This window comes from Ctenocephalides felis, unplaced genomic scaffold (genome assembly GCF_003426905.1).
Source record: "Ctenocephalides felis isolate EL2017-DRISC unplaced genomic scaffold, ASM342690v1 CF-g0.4_SCAFFOLD_03570, whole genome shotgun sequence".
In the NCBI taxonomy this organism is placed as follows: Eukaryota; Metazoa; Arthropoda; class Insecta; order Siphonaptera; family Pulicidae; genus Ctenocephalides; species Ctenocephalides felis.
Genome location: NW_020539724.1, coordinates 25,422,287 through 25,434,127, shown reverse-complemented (window position 1 = coordinate 25,434,127; position 11,841 = coordinate 25,422,287). Strand labels below are relative to the sequence as shown.

At 31.4% G+C, this 11,841-nt stretch overlaps 2 non-coding genes across 2 annotated transcripts; both read right to left on the bottom strand.

Moving 5' to 3' along the window:
- Positions 1–3,983: 3,983 nt before the first annotated feature.
- LOC113383978 lies at positions 3,984–4,196 on the bottom strand. The gene has a single exon (XR_003367926.1). It is a non-coding gene; the product is annotated as a small nucleolar RNA U3 (small nucleolar RNA).
- A 6,723-nt stretch (positions 4,197–10,919) lies between these two features.
- On the bottom strand, positions 10,920–11,132 carry LOC113383971. The gene has a single exon (XR_003367920.1). It is a non-coding gene; the product is annotated as a small nucleolar RNA U3 (small nucleolar RNA).
- Positions 11,133–11,841: the final 709 nt, after the last annotated feature.

Below are 11,841 nucleotides of genomic sequence, written 5' to 3'. Positions count from 1 at the left end.
GCAAGTTGCTTAAATTTAAAAATTTGTCAAAGTTTTCAATATTAGTAGCGTTTTTTGGCGTTTTTCAAAATTAGCCTTTCATCGACGTTTGTTCGAAAACACCTGAATCGACTTCAAAAATTTAAATTCGATGTATCTCGATGATGACTATCGTTTCTCAGTTGTGTGCGACGATCGGCCAAGCCGTTTCTTTGTAATATGCTAAAAGATGTAAACCTTTTCGTTTTAGCTCCCAATCCAGAATCGATTTTAAACAATCAAAAATTGTTCGAAATATTAAGTTGAGAATGATACTGATTAGTTTTAGCTAAGGAGAAAGTACTAGCAATTATTAGTTTTTAGAGTTTCTTTGGAATTAGGAAAAGTGCAATGTTTTTATTTGTATTTTTTTAAAATTAATGATACAATAGATATTTTACTATTTATTCTTCATTTTATTAATATTTGTTTAATTTCGACTTTATTGTTTTAGTTTTTCTATTATACATGGCAAATAAGCGCTAACTCTTGCGTATCCGTCTGGAAATCCAGGTTCAGCGCATCTGTATGCATAAGATACCATTCCGATCAAATAATAGATTATTCTTTGACCAAAACTTCCAAATATTATCTGTAATAAAAGGAAGTACTATATATAAACTATTATTTGTTAAGAAAAATAAAATAAATGTTGAAATAAATAAATTTTTGGAGGGGATAACATCAAGTGAAACGAGATTTTAGAGATTTTCAAATCTTTTTATTGTTAGAACGTTTTGGAGTAAAATTCCACGTCATCATCATTGAATATAAAAATTTTACAATTGCCAAGAATAAATTTTAAAATAATTTTTCAAGAATACAAGGTAGCTGATGCATCATGAAGTTAATGATCAACATAATTCAGCATTCGATTAGAAATCTCGTATCCTTTGCATTACTTAATGACAAAAATTTATGCTTTAATTAAAACAAAAGTAATTAGTGGTGTATGGCATTGTGTCTTAAGGCAAATTGTTGAAACTTTCCGTACCGTAATGAAATATTCGAGAAATTTTAAACGTTTTCAAATATATTTTCACAAATAGTGTAACTTTCATTATTTTTGCTATCTTGTTATATCTGAGCAAATCAAATGTAAATCATAAATTAATTTATCTTCAGAACATTAACAATCGTCATTTCATTTCGAATTTAATTTCAAAAAAATAGTTGCCCAATTTACACAAAATTGAAAAAGTGCTCCCGTATAGTTACAGTCTAATTATTTATTATTATTATCTTATTATTTTGCATTTGTAAATATTTATGTGCGACATTTTTACTTATACTGTGTACAGTCTAAACATACTTGGGTAAACATTTGTACCAGAGTGGCGCTTAGACTGTGCTAAAGCCTGGGTAAATACAAAAATATTTTATGGAAAATACAAAAAGATTTTTATTCTCGAAAGCAATTGTTGTGTCAATACTAGCAAAAAGTTTTTTAGATCATTCAAATTGGACCCCTAGTTCACTCAAAAACTGCCATTTTTTGCACATTTAGCTCTGTATCTTCGAAATGGCGGGACCTGTCTTTGCCAAAAACTAATCACCTCTTCTCCCAATTATTACAAATTGAATGTTTTTTAGATCATTCAAATCCGATACTCCGTTCTCTCAAAAACTCGATTTGTATTTTCTGCACTCTTTGCTCCGTATCTCCGTAGCGGCTGCACCTGCTTTGCCAAAAAGTAATCAGCACATCTTCCTATCAATAAAAATCGAATATTTTTTAAACCATTCAAATCGGAGGACACTGATATATTGTTATATTTTGCTGTGGTATCAATTATATGGTATCGGTAAAATATAAAAATCATTTAATATTTTTCTCCTAACTCAAATCAAAACTTTCTATTTTAACTTCCCGTAGGGCAAGTTATAGTAATCGCAAAAAAATCGAAAATGACATTTTTTACATATCTTTACGTTTCAAAGGTTTCTGAACATTTCGGCATACCTTAAAAAAATTGATGTATGTGTGTGTGCGTATGTGTATGTGTGTGCCTGTGTGTGTGTGTGCGGATCGACGATTTTGGGCACGCGGTTCAACCGATTTCAATTATTCATAAAGCAATCGATTCATATTAATAAGGAGACGAGCTGATTAGTTTTTGGCACATGCTGGTTTACCGGTTTCGAAGATACGGGCCAAAAAGTGCCAAAAACGGTAACTCTTTTGATTTTAATAACTTAAAAAACATTTTATTTGTATTGACAAGATAAAGAATCAATTTAATTTTTGGGAAGGCAGATCTAGCGGTTTCGGAGATCTAGTAAAAAAAGTAAAAAAAAATGCCATTTGGTGGTCAAAAATGATCATTAGACATATGCACATAAAACTATCAGATATTATATTTTAATTTTAGAGGAGATTTTAATCATGTGTATCAATTTTGTTCACATTTTTATGGGTTCCGTAACATCGTCTGTCCGTTAGACGGCGACGCGGCGCTTACGCGCTTCAATAGTGCAACTCTATGCTACTAAAGCAGTGCGATTACTTTGATAAAAAGTTCAAAATTTCCAGAAAATTTCTAAATAAAAAAAAAGTTTTTTTCCAAAAAAGTCATTTTTTTTCCAAAAATTTAAAATTTCTCAAAAATCTAATTTTTTCAAAGTTTAAATTATTTTTTGGTACGGGAAGTTCCAGCAATTTGCCCTAAGGCACGATGCCTTAAACCACTAGTTTAAAACATTTTTAGAAATTATTTATTTGCGATTTTTTATAGTTTTTTGATCAGCAATCAGAACTTGACAATGCTAAGAACTGTTGCAATAAATATGAATGTTAACATTAACAATGTCGCTTTTGTTTTTGAGCAAAACGGTTGTCATATATCTATACGATATTTTTATAATTAGAGTTTCTCTAATAGAGATGCAACTGTGAAGAATAATTTCTACTTAGAAAACAAACCAATAAATGAACTGCAATATTTCAGGCTTCCTTCTGGTTGAAAAATCAAAATTATTACTACATAAAAACCTAATTATTGGCAATTGATTTTGAAAGAGTATTAAATTATACAACTAACCTGATTGGGAAAACCAGCATACGCATTTTGGCACATTTCGGTTGTCACTACAGGTAATCTCACATCTTGCAAAGTTGGACTTGTTGCTCCTTCTAAAAGTTGATATTTACGTTTCGTATAAAAGATATCAAAGTTTCAAAGGTTTCTGAATAATTTGGCATACCTTATGAAAAAAAATGGATATATGTGTGTGGGCGGATACAAATTTTTGTCGACGATTTCGGGAACACCAATCAACCGACTTGAATAATTCAAAAAACATTCGATTCGTATTGATAAAGAGACGTGCTGACTAGTTTTTGGCGAAGGCAGGTCTAGCCTTCGCCGTTCCGAAAATACGGGGCAAAAAATACGGTAACTCAGTTTTTAAGAGAACGGAGCGTCCGATTTTAATAATTCAAAAAACATTTAACTTGTATTAAAAAGATCAAGATCTGATTAAATTTTTGGGAAGACAGGTCCAGCGGTTATAGACGCTCAATAAAAATAAGTTAAAAAATGTCTTTTGCGGTCAAAAATATTTATTGGACATATGTACATCAAATTATCAGAGATTTTAATAATGTTAACACATTTTTTGTCCAAACTTTTTTGGGTTCCGTACCAAGATTTTTAAATAAGGTACAGAAAGTTCCAGTAATTTGCCTTAAAGCACGATGCCACGCACCTCACTTATAAAATATATGATAACTTTATGTACATATGCACAATAAACATTTTTTTAACTTATTTTTATTGAGAGTCCATAACCGCTAGACCTGCCTGCCTGCCTAAATAACTGGCCCATTATTTTTTATCTCGTTGAAACTTTTACTGTCGAACTGAACTTCTTTTCTTATGTATTTTTATTTAAGAAGAAAAGATAAAAATCGAAAAGATGTTGGCGGCGTTTTTGGAAAGCACAAGATATTAATATTTAAAGAGACCTCTCAGAAAGCATCACACCCATGACCAGAATCCACGAGGGATTTTGGTGAACGGTCATCGATGATGATCAAACTCCAAATGAAGTTCAACCACTCTTCTCACGCTCAGGGTGCGATGCTACGACTCATCGTCGAGGTGGCATCAACTCCACGTTTGAGTGAAGAGATTGTGAAGACATACTACAGAAATGATCCTGTGAAGTATGATCTTACCCAAACGACGTTTCGACCGAGACAAGCCAATTCCTTTCAGGTTTGTGCGGCGATCACAGGTTAATGCGACGCAGGTATAAGATGCGGTGACATCTAATATCTAACATTCCATTTTCAAGTTTTGCTTATAGAAGCAGCGTTGGGCGTAAATGAGTACTTGATAGAACTTCATAATATGTATATTATTTTTTTTTAATTCAGTAGAGATGATATGAGATGATAAATTTTTATATTTCTATCAATATATGTTACAAAGTCCAGTATAATATTTTATGCATTATTGCCTAATAGGTATTTTTGCAATTTATGTATGGTATTTAAGGAAGTTTTAATAATCTAGTTACATATCAATATCAATAATGTTGACAAAAAGTGAAAAAAAGGAAAACAAAAAAACACTATTCGTTCAATTATAACTTACAACTAAGATAACACTAAAGCTTAATACTAACTAAAATATATTATTATGAATAGGTGTAACTATATCATTTTCCAAATACTACATCTCTATCAAGTGGTGCGGCAAAGCGTATTTGCCGTACCATATCATGTCTGTTGTAATTCTTCCTAGGCATTTTTATGATTGGATTTGGACTGTGTTTGCAATTTTCGAAGAATTTGGCCGTCATGTTGAGTATGGTCTCTTTAAAAGGTTGCAGATGGGACTTTTCATAAAGGTACTTACTAGATTTGTAGTGTTTGGTGATTGGATCTCTCTGCTCATTTAGTATTAATCGTAATACTTTATTTTGTAATATTTGCAGTTTATGAATGTTACTTTTACATGTAGTGACCCAAATTTGTGCCGCATAGGTGATTATTGGTCTTATTAATGTGAGATATATGGTCTTCTTATTTTTTGAGTTCAGAACACTGTTTCGATGTAGTAGTGATTTTAGTGCGTTCATTGCACCGTATGCACTACTAAGTTTATTTTTAATGTGTTTTGTGAAGGTTAATTTTTGGTCCAGTGTGACACCCAAGTATTTGACACTGTTTTTTCATTCGATTGGTATATTTGTTACTTGTAAATTGCTATATGGAATACTTCTTTTATTAGATTTAGAGAGAATTATTGCCTCGGATTTTTGGGCATTAATTTTAAGGCGCCACAATTTCGTGTAGTTTATGATCTCGTTTATATGTTGTTGAATTCTCTCTATTATTAAAGTAACTGATCTTAATGAGCTTAGGATTGCCGTGTCGTCGGCAAATATCAGCATATCCGTTTTGGGGGAAACTGGAATGTCATAAATATATAAGTTGAACAGTGTAAGTCCAAGTATAGATCCTTGAGGTCCCCTGCAGTAACCATTTTTGGACTTGAAAGTACATTACTAATTTTCACTTAGTTTATAAATTAATCCTGTGCTCCAAATTGTGTCAAAAGCTTTCTCGATGTCAAGTAACACTAGTCCTGTATGATTACGTTTGTTAAAGTTAGTAATGGCTTTTTCTACCAGCACAGATAGTGGATGCATTGTAGAATGTCCTTTTTTAAACCCAAATTGTTTGTTGTATGAGCTTTTCTGCCACTTTACTCATTGTATTGAGTAGTGCAATTGGACAATAGTTTGCTGGTATATTGTTTATTTTACCGGGTTCGTGTAATGGCATCATGATTGAACTCTTTCATTGAGCTGGAAAACAGCCCAAAATCAATATTTGATTTATTACTCTTGTTAGAAGAATCAACGCTTTATGCGGCAAGTTTTTAATAATGATATTTTGCAACCCATCGGGACCTGGGGCTTTATTGTTTTTGAGAGTTTTTAATGTGTCTATTATTTCCTTGACAGTGACAGTTTTAGTCTTGGATCTACAGTGAGCAGTTTTAGAGACAAATGAATGTACTACATTTTCTACTTTTTGGGAAAATAAGGTGTTTTGACTGTCGGAATTCAATCGATAATTATTTTCAAATTGTTTAGCTAGTGCTTCGGCTTTCTGGATTTCTGTTGAGGCCATCCCCGTATCGCAAACCAGGGCAGGTATTTGTGGAAGTCGCTTTGTGATGCGCTTTATATTTGGCCAAATATTATTTGGATATATATTTATTTTGTTCAGTTTGTCAGTTCATCATTTGTTGCGATATTCCCATATTTCTACTTGGATTATTTTTGTTAGTTTATTCACATGGGATTTCAGGTATTGATTTCCGGAAACTTGCCAAAGTTTTTTCACTTGATTTTTGAATTTTATTTTATTTATTATGTCTTGTGGTAAGCTGTCAGCAGTATATTGTTGTGGATTTCTAAAAGGAATAGTTAATTTAATAGCGTTATTTATCGTGCTTGTTAGGTGTTCAATTGCTCTATCTAGGTCTTCTTTTTCAATTATTTGCATTCTGTGATTGATATTTAAGTTTATTAATTTTTTATAAAGGATTCAATTGGCTTTTGCGTAGTTTAAGTACTTTGTATTGTCAGACTCATAGACGATTAATTTGCTATTTATTTGTATGAAGACTGGATTATGATCCGAGTTTAGACATGGCAGAGATGTCGATGAGTTGTTATATGTACATTTTTCGATAGAGCCAGGTCAATAGTACTATTACTATGATGCACACATTGAGCAAATCTAGTAGGAGTATCTGGGTAATGCAGCTGAACATTGTTCACTGTATTATTAATATATTTGCATAGTTTTTTGCCACTGTTATTATTTCCTCTACATTTCCACATTGCATGTTGAGCGTTGAAGTCACCAGCCATAAGCACTTTATTGCTAACATTAATGAGTAATTTGATGTCACGTAGTAATAATTTTTTAATTCAGTATTTGTCATGTGTTCTAAAGTTTTATTTTTATCTAGCCAATACAAATAGTAGTTACATGAAACATGAAACTAAACATGACGTATCACATAAAATACGATTTTTAACTTCCCGTAGAAGTTTGTTTTCGCGAAAAGAACAGATTTGCTAATGTTATGTTTTCTGACGTTTCAAGTCATTCTAAATCGAAGGAGACAAATATAGAAAAATTATGTGTGTGTATGTGAGTCGATGTTCATTTTCGATTTTTTGCGATTACTATAACTTATCCTAGGGGCAGTTAAAAAAAAGGATTAAATAAATGAATAAATGATAATTCTCAGTTGATAATGATCAGTTATACCTTTAAAAATAACATACAAAAATTTTAAATCGATATCTTAGATAGTTTTTGAGTTACAGCCATTTAAAAGAGTATATATATACACATATATATATATATATATATATATATATATATATAGCATATAGTATATAGTATAACGATCATATTATCTTTAAACGCGTTTTTCTCGAAACAGCATTTTCCGAATTTGCTGCAGTAATTACTCAAAAACAAATGATCCAATCGCTATTATTTTTTTACGTGTTCTATATATGGTTCTCCGTACAATGACTTATCGATTTTTTGATCTGATAAAAAATCGAATTTTGGCAGGCAATCGAATTCGTCTGTATAAGCTTAAATGAAAAGTAAACTAGTTGGTATTGGTATTTTACATTGAGGCAAGTTACATAAACTTCCCGATATTTAATTTATGAGTGATTAACAGTATTCCGAGTGTATGTATTTATTATACATAATTGAAAACGAACAAACACGTTAACTCGGAGTATTATCTAAAAGCAAATTTTCAAAGATCAACAATTTTTATAATTGAACCAGTTTCCATAGGACTTTAATGGCTTAGTATGTTCATCAAGACCAAGTACTCTATCGTTATACCAAGTAAATCGTCTAATTTTAATTTTAACAAACGTCAAAAAAACTTCTCATTTTTTCAAACTTTGATGAATATTTAAAATTAAACTACTTGTAATTTACTTTTAATTAAACTACAGCTCGTTACATCACAAAACCCACAAAACTGACAAACGATAGTCCTCATTGAGATTCATCAAATGGCTTTTATTAGTTTCTGAAATCGGTTCAGACGTTTGTGAGAAAACGGTCTAATTTTGACAAATGCCAAAAAAAACAATACTAATTTTTGCAAACTTTGAAGAATTTTTGAAATTGAATGACTTGTCGTAGGGCCGTAATATTTTAGTATAGAATTTTTTTTTATAACACTTCATTACCAGAAGGCCCGGCCGATCTTTACCAAAAACTAATCAGCACGATTCCCAACCAATATCTTTCGAACAGTTTTTGAATTTTCAAAATCGATTCAGAATTGCGGGCTAAAACGTGGACAAAATTTATTTCACTTTTCTGCGATTTACAATGAAACCGCTTGGCTGATCGTCTCGCAAACTTTATATACGCTAGTCCTCATCGAGAGATATCGAATGGCTTTTAAATTTATGAAATCGGTCCAGCTGTTTTTGACAAAGCGTCGATTTACGGCAAAAAAATCTATTCACATACACATACAGAACCACATACTTTTTCCAATTTTGATCTCATTCGATTCAGAATGGCTTGAAACGTCGAGAAAACATAAAATTATCGAATCGAATTTTTTTATGAAAACATAAACTTCTCCTTCGGGAAGTAAAAAATAAAACTTTATGATTTTATCTCATTTTTTTAATAACAGTTGTCCAATTAATCAACAATAATTTTTATAAAATTATAAAAATTGAATTGCAAAGTTCAAATTATTTATTTGAAACATATATGTGAGCTTTAGAACTTTAGCTAGAGTTAAAATTGAAATCCAAAGCATTTTTGATATTAAAAAAACTAATTTTGAAAAAAATACGTACATACAGACTGTCATCAACACAAACAAAATGTATTTTGAATCGGATGCTTTATACTCTCAAAAACTGCCATGCTTTGCTCTTTAAGTTGCGTATCTCCAAAACGGCTGAACCTGTCTTTGCCAAAAATTAATCACCACGTGTCCTATCACTACAAATTGTATGCTTTTTGAATAATTCATCAGAAATCGTAGACAAAAAATTGTATTCATACAAAACACACACTCGCACACACATCCATTTGCCCTAATCTAATCAAAATGCTCAGAAACTTGAAATGTAAAGATATGCAAAAAAAATCTTTTAGATGTTTGGACGATTACTATTACTTATATAAGGAAAGTTATAAAATATATAATGTTAAAAATCTTCTCAGAAGGCATCAAGCCCATAGCCAATCGTGAGAAGCAATTAAAATATTAATATAATGACTACTCTTATAAACGGCGTTTAATCAAATTTCGGATATCACAACCAATTTAAAAAGAAAACTAGTGTACAATTTAAAACCGTATTTAAACATTCGAAGAATGAAAATAATCAATAATTTGTTAATTTTAATTTAATTTTAAAATAATTAATAATTTTTTTAGAAGTTTGAATTTTTTTTTAAAAAAAAAACATTTTTGACTTCCCGTAGGGTAAGTTTTAGTACATTTATAATTTATATTTACATAAGGTATAGTACATTTTTCGACGTTTCAAAGGTTTCTGAATATTTTGGCATACCTTAGAAAAAATGGATGTATGTGTATGTGTGTGTGTGCTCGAATACAAATTTTCGTCGACGGTTTCGAGAACACCGATCTAGCGATTTAAACAATTTAAAAAACATTCGATTTGTACTGATAAGGAGACGTGCTGATTAGTGGAGGCAGGTCTAGCCGTTCCAAAGATACGGGACAAAAAGTGCCAAAAACGGTAAAACGGTTTTTAAGAGAACGGAGCGTCCGATTTTAATAATTCAAAACACATTTTACTTGTATTGACAAGATGAAGAACTGATCAAATTTTTATGAAAGCAGGTCTAGCGGTTTCGGAGATCTAATAAAAACAGTAAAACAAAAAGCCATTTGGCGGTCAAAAATGATCATTAGACATATGCACATCAAATTATCAGATATTTTATAAAGATTTTTACAATAAGTATGAATTTTGTTTACATTCCTATGGGTTCCGTACCAATGTTTATCCGTTAGACGGCGACGCGGCGCTTACGCGCTTTGACATTTCGTCTCTATGTAGTTAAAGCAGTACGATTGCTTTGAAAAAAAAGTTCAGAATTTCCAAACTATGCCAAAATAAAGAAAACTTTTTTTATCAAACAATTTTTTTTTGTTTCTCAAAAATTTAATTTTTTCGAAGTAATTTTTTTTCAAAAACGTTAATGGCTTTTTAAAAAATAATAATTATTGGTACGGGAAGTTCCAGTAATTTGCCTTAAGGCACGATGCCTTAATTGCCTTAAGACAGAATTCCACTTACAGCTAGTTCTATTTTCTTTTGAAAATTTCGAAATATTCTCAAATTTTTGTAAGAAATCGATTTTATTAAATTTTGATATTTTTCAAAATTTAGTTTTCTTTTGAAAATAAAAACTTGATTTTTTTGGAAATTTTTCTAATTACCAAAATTTCAGTAAATGCATTTTTTGCATCAAGCAAAATGTTTTTTGAATTAATCTAATCGGATGATCCGTTCTCTCAAAAACTGCATGACCATTTTCACACCTTCATTCGCACACACACACATACTATTTTTAATTCATTTCATTTTTTCTAAGGTATGCCAAAATGTTCAGAAACCTTTGAAACGGAAAGCTATATAAAAAATTTCATTTTCGATTTTTTTGCGATAACTATAACTTGCCCTATGTTATGTTGCTGAAACTTTTACTGTTCCCGAACGTCGTCATTCATTCTACATTTTCTTGTATCATTCTTGTGAACATGAATGAAAAGGAACGCCAAGTTGTTGGTGTTGGAATGCACAGGATATTAATATTTAAAGAGACCTCTCAGAAAGCATCACACCCATGACCAGAATCCACGAGGGATTTTGGTGAACGGTCATCGATGATGGTCAAACTCCAAATGAAGTTCGATCACCTTTCTCACGCTCAGGGTGCGATGCTACGACTCATCGTCGAGGTCGCATCAACTCCGCGTTTGAGTGAAGAGATTGTGAAGACATACTACAGAAATGATCCTGTGAAGTATGATCTTGCCCAAACGACGTATCGACCGAGACAAGCAAATTCCTTTCAGGTTTGTGCGGCGATCACAGGTTAACGTGACGCAGGTACATGATGCGGAGACATCTACCGTTTCATTTTCAACTCTTGTTGTTTATAGAAGGAGTGTTGGACGTATAGTTTGGCAAAATGCGTTCGACTCTTACGGTTAGAGAAATGAGTTCTATAATGAATTTATGATAGAACTTCATAATATATTTTCAAAAATCATATCTTTAACTTCCCGAAGGAGAAGTTTATGTTCTCATCAAAAAATCTGATTCTCTCCGATTTTATGTTTTTCGAAGTTTCAAGACATTCTGAATTGAATGAGACTAAATTTGGGAGAAGTATGTGATCAAAATTATGAAACAATTCCTTGAAAATACACTAGATCAGTGGTTCCTAACCTTAGGGTAATTACCCCCGCAGGGGTAAAACGGAGATTCTAGAGGAGTAGGAAGGGATGGCACAAAATAGTATTAAGCATCAATAAACAAAATAATAGTACGGTAAACGAAATAAAGGAAAGTCCTATATTTGCGCTGCTGTTAGTCCACCGATGTTGTTTCGTGTTCACAATTATTTATGTTTCACACATTTCTTGAAATATTTTGAGAAAAAAACTAATTATTTGTGATATGTATTACTTCTGCATAGTTACTTATTATTAAATTTAGAATTTTAGAGTATAAACAGCA